A 12,599-nucleotide genomic window follows, 5' to 3' on the forward strand; every position below is an offset into this window, starting at 1 on the left:
TAGGTTAAATAAAGATAAACTAAAAAAAATAAACTAATTCTGTTTCTAATATTCTGTATGTTGCTCAAAAACAAAATATATATTGTCAAGTTTTATTTTAATTTTTTAACCCAGTCATTTAAAAATAACACATTTTTTAAAACAAAAAATACGAGTTCAGATATCGCACCTTAACACGCGTGGAAAAAGTAATAAGAACTAGATACTAAATTAGTTATAAATGACTATCCATATAGCTACAGCTGTGATTCGCGAACCCCAAACTGACTCAAATGATTAGCGATTCCGCTACGAACTCCCAAACTGACTCAAATGATTCGCGATCCCCAAACTGACTCAAATGATTCGCGAACCCGCTTTGAACTCCCGAACTGACTCAAATGATTCGCGAACCCGCTACGAACTCCCAAACTGATTCAAATGATTCGTGATCCCCAAACTGACTCAAATAATTTGCGAACCCGCTTCGAACTCCCAAACTGACTCAAATGATTCGCGATCCCCAAACTGACTCAAATGATTCGCGAACCCGCTACGAACTCCCAAACTGACTCAAATGATTCGCGATCCCCAAACTGACTCAAATGATTCGCGAACCCGCTTTGAACTCCCGAACTGACTCAAATGATTCGCGAACCCGCTACGAACTCCCAAACTGATTCAAATGATTCGTGATCCCCAAACTGACTCAAATGATTCGCGAACCCGCTTTGAACTCCCGAACTGACTCAAATGATTCGCGAACCCGCTACGAACTCCCAAACTGATTCAAATGATTCGTGATCTCCAAACTGACTCAAATGATTCGCGAACCCGCTTTGAACTCCCGAACTGACTCAAATGATTCGCGAACCCGCTACGAACTCCTGAGCTGATTCAAATGATTCGCGATCCCGCTCCGAACTCCCGAACTGACTCAAATGATTCGCGAACCCGCTCCGAACTCTCGAATTGATTCAAATGATTTGCGATACCCAAACTGACTCAAATGACTCGCGAACCCGTTTTGAACTCCCGAAGTGACTCAAATGATTCGCGATCCCGCTCCGAACTCTCAAACTGACTCAAATGGTTCGCAATCATTTCAGAGCTGTAACAACAATACTGTGAAACCGTGATATGTTTGCTTAAGGTTATCATACCATCAAAATCTCATACCGGCCCATGCCTAATACATATATATATTCCATTTGTTGTTATTAACATGAAGTGCATTAAACATTACATCAAGGTTTCCCAAACTAGGGTTTGTGACTTTAATAAAAAGCTAATTAATTAAATCATAAAAAATGATACATTAAAATAATTTTAAAACCAATCAAAATAAAATAAAATCTTACTAAAAAAGTTTAACATTTCATTTCTTTACCTGCATGTCATGTGGACATAACCAACATCAGAGAATCATAAACATGCAAATGTGATAATTATTAAAATATATATTTTTTTAAATCTCAGGGGTACTTCAAGTAAATATATTTGGTGAAAGAGGATCAGATGACCAAAGTTTGTGAATTTGTGTGTTTAATGTGTTTGAAAGACAAACGCCTTCCAAATACACAATAATACATGATTAAATAAACTACAGAGTGATGATTCAAATAAAAATCAATGTGTTCATCAGTAGCTGATGCAATGTTGAAACACTTCTTAAACCTGAAATGATTTTTATAAATCAATCTTCAAATGCTGTCGCTGACAATGCAATGCTGTAATTTGGAAATAGTGGAATAACTATTAGGAATTTCACTGTTATCATATTTTTCTTTGTTTCACCAGTTTTCATAATGTAGACAGACTGAGTGCATAAGTCTTTGGTGTTATTTTATATAATAAAAAGCCTAATAAATCAGCACATTACACGAGATTAAATAAACCATGTGTATGAGTCCACATTCTGTTGCTTTGTGTTTACTGGTGAAAGAGCAATACCTGAAACACAAAAGTACATTTCTCAAAGAACAACAAACTTTACGATTATAATTTAGGGCAAAAATAATTCTGATCGGTTTAGCCATTATACAAACGGACTAAAATGCTCTTACATTTCGTTTTCTTCTTCACAGCAATAAAATGGTCTTAATGTGTCAATGAACAAATCTGAAGTCATCAGTGTAATGAATGAGGTGAAAACAGGATCTATTATCATGAAATAAAGAGGATTTTGATCAGCTGATAATATTGATGAGTCTCAGACTAGAAACACTCATTAAACAAGACATTCAGGATCAGCAGCAGATCATCACTTTATTCTGACTGTTTGCTGATAGAAACACATCTTTATCAAACATTGTGATTTGTCCTTATGAATCTGAACACATTTATAATGTTATTTAGCGCATTCATAACATCAGAGTATTTCCACATCTTACAGTTTTCTATGTAAAGAGTTTGCTCGAAACAAAAGGTGTAAAGAGGATTTTACAACTGCGTGAAGATAGTGAACTACTCACCTCAGAAAACCGCCAAACTGAAGAAGAACTGGCTCTTCTTCTTCTGCTGCTTCTGCTTCTTCTTCTCTGGTGTTTATTGGCGGATTGCAGCCTAACTGTTGCATTACCGCCACCAACTGGAATAAAGCATGGGTCAGGATTTTTCTTGTAGGAAAGCTTCTTCTTCTACTACTTTTGATTTGATTGGTGGCTGACAACCAATGTAAATGAATGCCACTCACGAGACTGGAGTGTGGAGCAGTGTATGACAAACTAGGACATTTAGAAATTAATTATATATTATTTCCATCAATCCTGTATTTTTAGGTAAATCATGAGATGTTTGAACACATTACAAGTCCTTCCTTCTTAAAGCTTCTGAACATTAACGTTTACAATGTCTGTCTTCATCATTTGAATCATTTCCCTTCTTTCCTCCTCATATTTCCTCCTCTCCAATAACACACGTAACACTGACTCTGTTTCCTCACAGTTTTCACACAAACCTGTTGATGTTCGTCTGTTTTGAACAGTGTCTGATTCAGTCCAGTGTGTCCTATTCTAAGAGTGAACAAAACCTCTTCTTTTCGGTTTCTGCCCCTCATTACACCGACTTTCTCCTGAATATTATAAAAATACATTTTATACACCATCATTTTTGTTTCTATAACGTGTGAATCAGTGACGGCTGGTGCTAAAAAACACTTTTGTGGGTGCACAAACAAACTGAAAAATTAAACTGTTAGTAATGCAGGACTGTAAAATAGCAGTATATCAGGAGATTATGTATCATTACTGCCAGATAAAATATTACAATTTTAATGTTCATTTCAACTGTTGAAGAATGCAATAAATGTACCATGAATCAGTGAATTTGAGTTCAATGTGGGTTTATTATCAGTATCAGATTTATAGTAGTATTATCAGTTTGAGTTCAGTAATTCAACACACACACACACACACACACACACACACACTTTCTGGTTGAAATCATCATCTCAGTCCCAGTCTCTTCTCCACTGACAGCATGAACAATGCATTCAGTCTCTCCTGGGTCCTGCTGTTTCTCAGAGAAGTCTTCATTCTCTTCAAGCTTGAGAAGCAGCTCTCAGATCACTTCTGCTGTGGTCATGGGTGTGCTGATGAGGATCTTGTTCAAGATTGTTCTCCATAAACAGCTGGAGAAGGTCCACAGCAGCACGAGAGCTTCTGAACTCTTCCTTGCAGTAGATGAGACTAAGCTCTGTCTTCAGCTTACTCTCACTGAGCTCTGGATAGACCTTCGAAGTCCTGCTCAGTGCATCTTCAGGAAACACCATTGTGTCCTGTTCAAACCTGTCTGCTTGAAGCACAGTGACACTAACAAGGTGTTTGTGAAGGAGAACTGGTTCATGGTGTGTGAGAGTATGGTATCACAGACCTAGAGAGTGAAGGAGGGAAACAAACATCATGTAGTGATCACAAAATGTCAATTTCAGCTGCAACAATTAAACATGACCAGTTTTAAGTTATAAAGGGAGATCAGTTTCAGTGTTTGGATCCTTAATTTCTCAGAAATTCATACACATGGACAAGATAAATATGTCAAGTTTGATGAATTTCTGCTGCTCAGGGAGCTAACAGAGATGAAGGCTGTAATACTAATGTTGTCCACTAGAGGAAATCACACAACAAACTCTTTTAGATCACAATTTAAAGACTGTGGAAATGATAAATAGTTCACTTGTAGTAAAAAATGCACAGACATATTCATCTCCAAAATATATTATATTACTATTTAAAAAATACATACTATCATTAATATTTTTATATCCTAACGATATTGAAAACTTATGTTGCCAACTATGACTGAATATATGCCCAACTGAAGGAAAGTGAATATAAAATGTTAATATTTTTAATGCATTAAATGGAAAAAATACTTCTAAAACGATTCTTATTTGAAAAGAGACATGGCCATTGTATAAATGTATATTTTACTAATCTTCATATCTATAAGAGGGAGCGGACAAAAATAAATAAATACATATATTTTGCAACAAATGTAGCTGTATTGAGCTTCTATGGGTAATTGTAAATATATTCTCATGTCTCTGATCACATTACAATACGTTTTCTGAAATATTTCAGTAACCTTAAGATATAATCCTCCCATTAATCCCACACACATCTATCACAGCGTGTCTACAGATAGAAACAAGTTACATTTACCACTTTTTTTTTTTTGATCTTCTGTATGTCCTGCTGGATGCTCCTCTTAATGTGAACTGAATCTGTGTCCTTCTTCTGGAGCTTTAGCATCTTTTTTTTCTTCATCTGAACGCTTTGTGAAGGGTATTGTTGCAAAGATAAACCCGAGTTTTCTTTCATTTGGAGATATTTGTCTGCTTCCACATTGATCAGAAGCTGTCAGTCAAATGACAATCTGCTGACAGAGTCTGAACACAGCATTAGATGAACATTTCAGTAAACGAGCGTGTGCTACAATCACGAGTCACTCTATAAGATGAGATTTCAGCACTTGACAAACGGACAGCGACTCTAAGCAGCTCTTAAAGCACAGATACTGCGATTGTGTTAAGTGCATTTCTGGGAAACACACGTGAATCAATAACGAAAGATCGTAAAATGACTCTCAGAAAACGCTCTTAAACTCTCAGATCAATCGCTGTCGAGAAACCTGGCCACTAATGAAGCATCTGATAGCAGGTTTATAATAAACGAGATTTAACTCATCATTTATCTCTTATATTAAACGCTTCGTTATTTATACAGCATAACGTTAACATTAGGACTTATATCTATCTGCACAGAATCCCCTATAATAATAATAAAAGGATAAAATCTGAGTCTGAGCTCTCCGTTGTGAGGAAAGCTGACAGTTGACTCATGAAGTCTTTGTCTGTTTAAGTCGAGCATTATCCAGAGAAGATCTTGACTTCACTGATGATTAGCTGTTGTTCTTACACCCTCACCAGAGAAAACATCTGGACTCAGACAACTAGACTCGAAGATCAACAAGCAGAAAACAGAGATGATAACACTGAACACCTCAAACCCCTCAGCAATTAAAGTACAGGAGCAGACCTCTGTAGAAATGAGGAGTTTGTAGAGCTGGGCTTCATCATTAGACATGATGGAGGACAGACAATGACATCAAGAGACGCATCAGCAAGAGCAGAAACAGCTTTATAACACTGAACAATATGTGGAGGTCCAGCACTAGAATGACTCTGTATCAGAGCTGTGTCCTTTCCACCTTACTCTACAGATCTGAATGTTAGAGAACGACAGAAGCTCTGTACCTAACGATCAACTTTCCACATGATGAACCTCCAGAATCCTGCAGATCTTCTGCTCCAAAACATCTCTGACCAACAACTACTCATGCGGTGCAATTAAGAAAGTATGGAGAGCATCATCATAAGAAGCTGCTGGAGATGGACTGGGCACATCATCCAAGATAACTTTAACCAGAACTCAATTTCTTCTGCACATCAGAGAAAAACACAAGAGAGAAAGACCAAAGAACATTTCACTCATTGTAGATTTGCTTTATATCTTTTGACACATTTAAGTGCTGCACTTGACAATCACATTTAAACATCTGAATCATTATGAATGAGTTTAATAGAAATATTATTAAACTGAAGAGCCAGACAGACTCATCTGAGCTTCTTCCTCCTCTGTTCCAGCTTTACATTAAACACAATGATCATCTGCTTGAATACTAAAGCAACATGAATCATTCAATATCATGTTTCTAACACACATGCTGCATTATTTGATTGTAAAGTCTGAGTCTCTTCACCTGTATGGATCACATTTACACATTTATCACACATTTATTTCTCCTCATAGACACAGTAGTGAAGCTCTTCTGTGGATCTTCAGCTGATGTTTACTGCTCCTCTCAAGATCACTTCACTTTATGATACACAGCATTTATCAGCTTCTGGTGATTTAACTCCTTCTATACTCTAAGATTGAACAGAAGAGAAGACAATCAGAGTTCAGTGAAATAAAGTATTAATTAGTTGCTATATTTCAATCACAGTAAAAAGTTACATTAAAATCCTGTAATCAAAGTTGTTGCTAACTGAGCAGAAGTGTTTAGCTGAATCTAAATTGTGTCTAATTCTTCACTTGTGTGTCAAGAAAGCATATAATAAGTGTGATAATGCAGATGCAGCCGGATGTTATCACAGAATAAGTCTCTTCAGGAGGACACAAGTCCTGATCACCCTGTCGGGTTTATTCTGTGATAACAAGCGGCTGGAGGGACATTATCTCTTACAGAAAGTAAGTGTAAAGTAATGTGACGTGTTGCTTGTCAAAGTAAAAACACACAAGAGACAGAGACATTGATCATGTGATGCTGGACGACTGTGAGCTGAAGCTGAATCTGCTCTGATTTTACCAGCGTTTTCCTACAATCTGAACAAATCTATTTCAAACTCTAATGATTCACTATTACTGATCTCATTAATAAAGCAGCTGTTGCTGTAGAAAGCTGTGACAGTCTGCTTTTCTTCTCTTTCCTCCTTTGTGTTCAACATTTTGATCAACTTTACATTTCATTCTGACACAAACCCTTTGAAATAAAGCTTGAGGATCATTTGATCAACTCTTTTCACTAATATCTGAAAGTATATATTTGTTCACATATCAGAGGTAAATGAATCTCTTTAATATCACAAAGTGAAGTTTACTCACCTCAGTTCACAGTTTGAGTCTCGTAGCACATCAATGAGCTTCTGCTTTGAGAATCTAATCTTATTATCTCTCAGATCAAGCTCTTTTAGAAACTGCAGAGCTTTTGTGTTTGTCAAAGACTGAGTTAAAGAAGAAACATCTGTAATGTCACAGACATGAAGTCTAGAAAGAGACAAACAGAGGAAGAGAGATCATCTTACAAACAAATCATTAAGATGAAGAATCTTTCACAAATATAATGTGAACACATTCATCATGAGATATTGAGTATAAAGTGTTTTGTTGAACTCTTATGTGCTGTTCGTTTGGGGACGACACTCGAGCTGTTTAGGCTCTATATTTTTATGTAATTTTACTCAGTTCATTAATGTTTTTGTGTCATTCTTTAAGGATTTATGATATTTTTCATATTTATAAAAATAAATTAAATGTTCTAGGTGTTTGTCTAATGTTTTTTTTCACACTAACACACAACCAGATCTCAATCCAGTTTAATTTTCTGTTTGTAGATCTACCGAGTGTTGACAACCGTACAAAGTCTCATGTCATTTAGATAAAGGGAACTTTTGTTTTTATTTCAGCAAACATCATTTGGGGTCTGAAAAGATCTTGAACAGCACATAAGAGTTAAACAAAGTGATTTTCATCATTTTGATTCTTGTCTGTGAATGTTACTGACCTCAATCTCTCCAGTTTACAGCGTGAATCCTTCAGTACGTCACATAAGTGATTCACTCCTGTGTTTCTTATTTGATTCCAGCTCAGGTTCAGTTCTCTCAGGTGTGATGGGTTTGATTTCAGAGCTGAAGTCAGGATGAGACACTGTTTCTCTGTAATACTGCATCCACACAGACTGAAGACAGAAAGAGAAAACACAATGAATCAGACACGTTATGTTCATGTGTGAGTAATTCATCAAGATTTTGTGATCATGTTTTGTTCTTATCGTGATGCATGTCTGAGTGAAACAGCTTTAAAAACAAAACAAGGTCAGGAATTCATGAGTTTTTGATGAAAAGCTGATAATTGTTTGTTATTGCTGTGATCTCATGTGACTGACAGGTTTTCAGCACTGCAATACTCCATAAAAAATAATTACTGTCAACTTTAATTTCATGGTGACTTTCTGAAAGTAAACAGTAATCTTTAATCTGACTGTAACTGCTGTAGAGTATAATGATACTAACTCTAGTTTCTCCAGCTTGAATTGTGTGTTCATCAGTAGATCACTGAGGTGTTTCACTCCAGAGTCTCCTAGTAGTTCATTCCCGCTCAGGTTCAGTTCTCTCAGGTGTGATGGGTTTGATTTCAGAGCTGAAGTCAGGATGAGACACTGTTTCTCTGTAATACTGCATCCACACAGACTGAAGACAGAAAGAGAAAACACAATGAATCAGACACGTTATGTTCATGTGTGAGTAATTCATCATGTGTTAACACCATACACTGCAATAATTAAAATGTAACATTTCCAAAACCTTACATTTACATTACATTTAGCAGACACTTTTATCCATAGCGACTTACAAATGAGGACAACTGAAGCAATCAGAATCAACAAAAGAACAATGATACACAAGTGCTATAATAAAAAAAACTGATTGAATATAGACGGGGTGCACATAAGTGTTCTGCAGGTGTGCATGCACGACCAAAATAAGAAGCACGCTGTAAATGAGTTCAGAGTGTGTGTTTGTGGACCGACATGATTGACAGCTGTTAAAGCACAATTACTATTTTAGATCCACAAACTGTACTGTATAAGATTTCTATTCAAACTGAAAGAATAAATCTAGGCTTCCTGTTAACGTTTTCAAAGCACAATGCAGAACTGAGACATTTCATTCACTGACGCTCTTTAGACTAAACCCAGAAGCACACAGACTTACGAGCAACCCGCCAAAATAAAAGCTTGCTGAGTTTAAGTTTGAAGATGAAAAAATAATAACTATGGTTCCGATAATAATAATAATAACAAATAATAATAATAATAATAGCACTTTTTTAAAGTTTACTATAAAACAATTGGGTTGCACTTTATTTTACAGTACGTGTACTAACATGTACTTATAGTGTACTTACAGTGTATTTATCTAAGAAAGTTCTGATAATACAAGGTAACTACATGGGGTAGGGTTAGGTTTAGGGGTAGGTTCAGGGTTAGTACCTAGTTATTACATAGTTATTGTAATAACTATAATAAGTACCAAGTATGTACATGAGAAACAGGACTGTAAAATAAAGTGCTACCAACAATTGTATTTGAATTTAATTTGTATTTGACTCTTTTTATTTTAAAGGGGTGGTTGATTGTGATTTCACTTTTTTAACATAAGTTAATGTGCAATGTTGCTGTTTGAGCATAAACAATATCTGCACAGTTGCAGCACTGAAAGTCCAATGCTAGGGACTACTAGACTAGGTAGGGTATGTTCTGCAGAGTTTAGCTCCAACCCTGAAAAAAAGCCTCACTTGTCTGAATCTTGAAGACCTGATGACTTTGTTCAGGTGTGTTTGATTAGGCTTAGAGCTAAACTCAGGACAGCGGCACTCAAGGACCGACGTTGCCTATCCCTGTACTACAACAAGCTTTTTCCCAGCTCCGTTACATCACAAACCCAGATAAACCCCGCCCCCGGGAACATGTGACGAAGGGGGCGAGGCCATGCCGTGCTGCTTTAGAGAAGTGGAAGAGAAAACTTGGGTTGCACGTAAAAATCTGTTCATATATAAATCGTGATTCTATCTTTTAATGATTCTAATGGATTCACAAGTTTCAAAATCAATGTTCTATAGCAGCGGCTCTTAATACGGTTCCTTGTATCGCTCTGCACAAGCTCTGCATTTCTCTCTCTCTCTTTCAGATCAGCTCCAACAAACGGTTCCATTTAAACACTTATTTCCACATAGCAATGAGAAGCATTCTACATGGACACACATGTAGTTGCTGTGCTGTATTAAAGCTTTCATCAGAATAAACCTGTATATTACAAGCTAACAGAAGCAGTAGCGTTTACGAACAACAGCATATCTAAAAAAGTATGAGACAACAACAAACAAACATACCATTAAGAGCCGTGCTTGCACAGGTTCTGCGCGATTAGCCTTTTTCACACTTACGTGTTTCTGGCTTTCGGATTGGCGCTTGCAGGGGAAAGGTTTTTTCCTGTGACAACTGCGGCATTACTTCAAGAATCAAAGTCTTTTTATACAAATCAAAGATTATGAAAATGCTTGAATTGCCGTCACTTTGCTCTACAAAGTGCACACCTCAGTCGTGGTATTGCTGGCCCGAGACTCGAACCCACAACCTTAGGATTAGGAGTCAAACTCTCTAACCACTAGGCCAAGACTTCCCCTTTTAATTTGGGCAAGTTTGGAGTTTTGGGCAACTATTGACTTTGATCTCTCTCATCGAACTTGTGTGTGTGTGTGTGTGTGTGTGTGTGTGTGTGTGTGTGTGTGTGTGTGTGTGTGTGTGTGTGTGGGTGATGTAAAAGAAAAAGGCATTTGGATCAAAGCACTGTGAGGCAGCGGAGGGGAGACTCAAAATATTTATAAATATAAAACACATTTTTGCCACGTTTGTGTTTGTTATTTTAATACTTACACTATTATTCAAAGTATAAAACATGTTTTTTTTTTACAATAAAACGCATGGTTTTTAATCATATTTTTAAGGGGGCAACCCTCAGATTGGGGGGGGGGGGGTCCTGATTGTGATTCGATGTGATTTCAGATGGAGCAGTATTTAATACACAGAACCGTAGTTCACTGTCAAGATATTAAATAACACGTTCATAATCACAGATGAATCTCCTTCAGTTATGGCTAATCAGTGCAATGGATCATGGGAAATGTAGTCCGGGGGACACATAACAGTCTGTGTAGTGTGAGTCAATATAATAGGAGTGGGACCTCTGGTGGAGAGCGGACGGAAGACCACGGACAGGATTCATGACAGTTGTGAGGAGAAGGAAAGTTATTCAGATCAAAGATCAGGATTAGAAATACATTATGTGCTCAGATAAATCATTTCAGCACTGCAATACTCAGCAGAACAACCTTCATCTGTCAAACCACACCATCTTAACCTACATTGAGAGAAAGAGAGAAGATAAAATATTTAATAAAGTCACAATGTCTTGTTAAAACAAAAAACAGATGAAGAGTGTCTGAACACAAACACATTTTGTCCATTGAGTTTGTTATTTTAATACTTACACTATTATTTAAAGTGACTGATTTCAGATGGAGCAGCATTTAATAAAATAAACAGAACCGTAGTTCACTATCAAGATATTAAATATCACGTTCATCATCACAGATGAATCGCCTTCAGTTATGGTTAATCAGTGCAATGGGTCATGGGAAATGTAGTCTGGGGGACACATAACAGTCTGTGTAGTGTGAGTCAATATAATAGGAGCGGGACCTCTGGTGGAGAGCGAACGGAAGACCACGGACAGGATTCATGACAGTTGTGAGGAGAAGGAAAGTTATTCAGATCAAAGATCAGGATTAGAAATACATTATGTGCTCAGATAAATCATTTCAGCACTGCAATACTCCATAAAAAATAATAACTGTCAACTTTAATTTCATGATGACTTTCTGAAAGTAAACAGTAATCTTTAATCTGACTGTAACTGCTGTAGAGTATAATGATACTAACTCTAGTTTCTCCAGCTTGAATTGTGTGTTCATCAGTAGATCACTGAGGTGTTTCACTCCAGAGTCTCCTAGTAGTTCATTCCCGCTCAGGTCCAGTTCTCTCAGGTGTGATGGGTTTGATTTCAGAGCTGAAGTCAGGATGAGACACTGTTTCTCTGTAATACTGCATCCACACAGACTGAAGACAGAAAGAGAAAACACATTGAATCAGACACGTTATGTTCATGTGTGAGTAATTCATCATGTGTTAACACCTTACACTGCAATAAATAAAATGTTGCTAAAACCTGAAAACAATGAATAAATAATTACACAGCCATAATAACATTTCAAGTCTAGAGAATCTTTAGTTAGACCAAAAAAAGGGGGGTTTGTGATTTATAATGTAATTAAGATACAGGATCAACTACAGAAGCATCTTAAAAATAACATTAAAATGTTAGAATTTATTTTAAATGCAACAAATAAAGAAAATTATATTCAGAAAATTTAATTCAAGATATTTTAAGATTGTAGATTACAGTCAACAAGTACAAGATTTTGTGATCGTATTTTGTTCTTATCGTGATGCATGTCTGAGTGAAACCAATTTAAAAACAAAACAAAACTGCAGGTCAGGAATTCATGAGTTTCTGATGAAAAGCTGATCATTTTTTGCTATTGTAAACAATATCCCATCGTTTCATCACAATTTCACCATCAAGTTAGGCACATCAACCATAACTCCTTCAAAAACAGCTAGAAGTCTTGGAGTTATGATTGATGATCAGCTGACTT

The sequence above is a fragment of the Carassius carassius genome, chromosome 16 (assembly GCF_963082965.1).
Source record: "Carassius carassius chromosome 16, fCarCar2.1, whole genome shotgun sequence".
Lineage (NCBI taxonomy): Eukaryota > Metazoa > Chordata > Actinopteri > Cypriniformes > Cyprinidae > Carassius > Carassius carassius.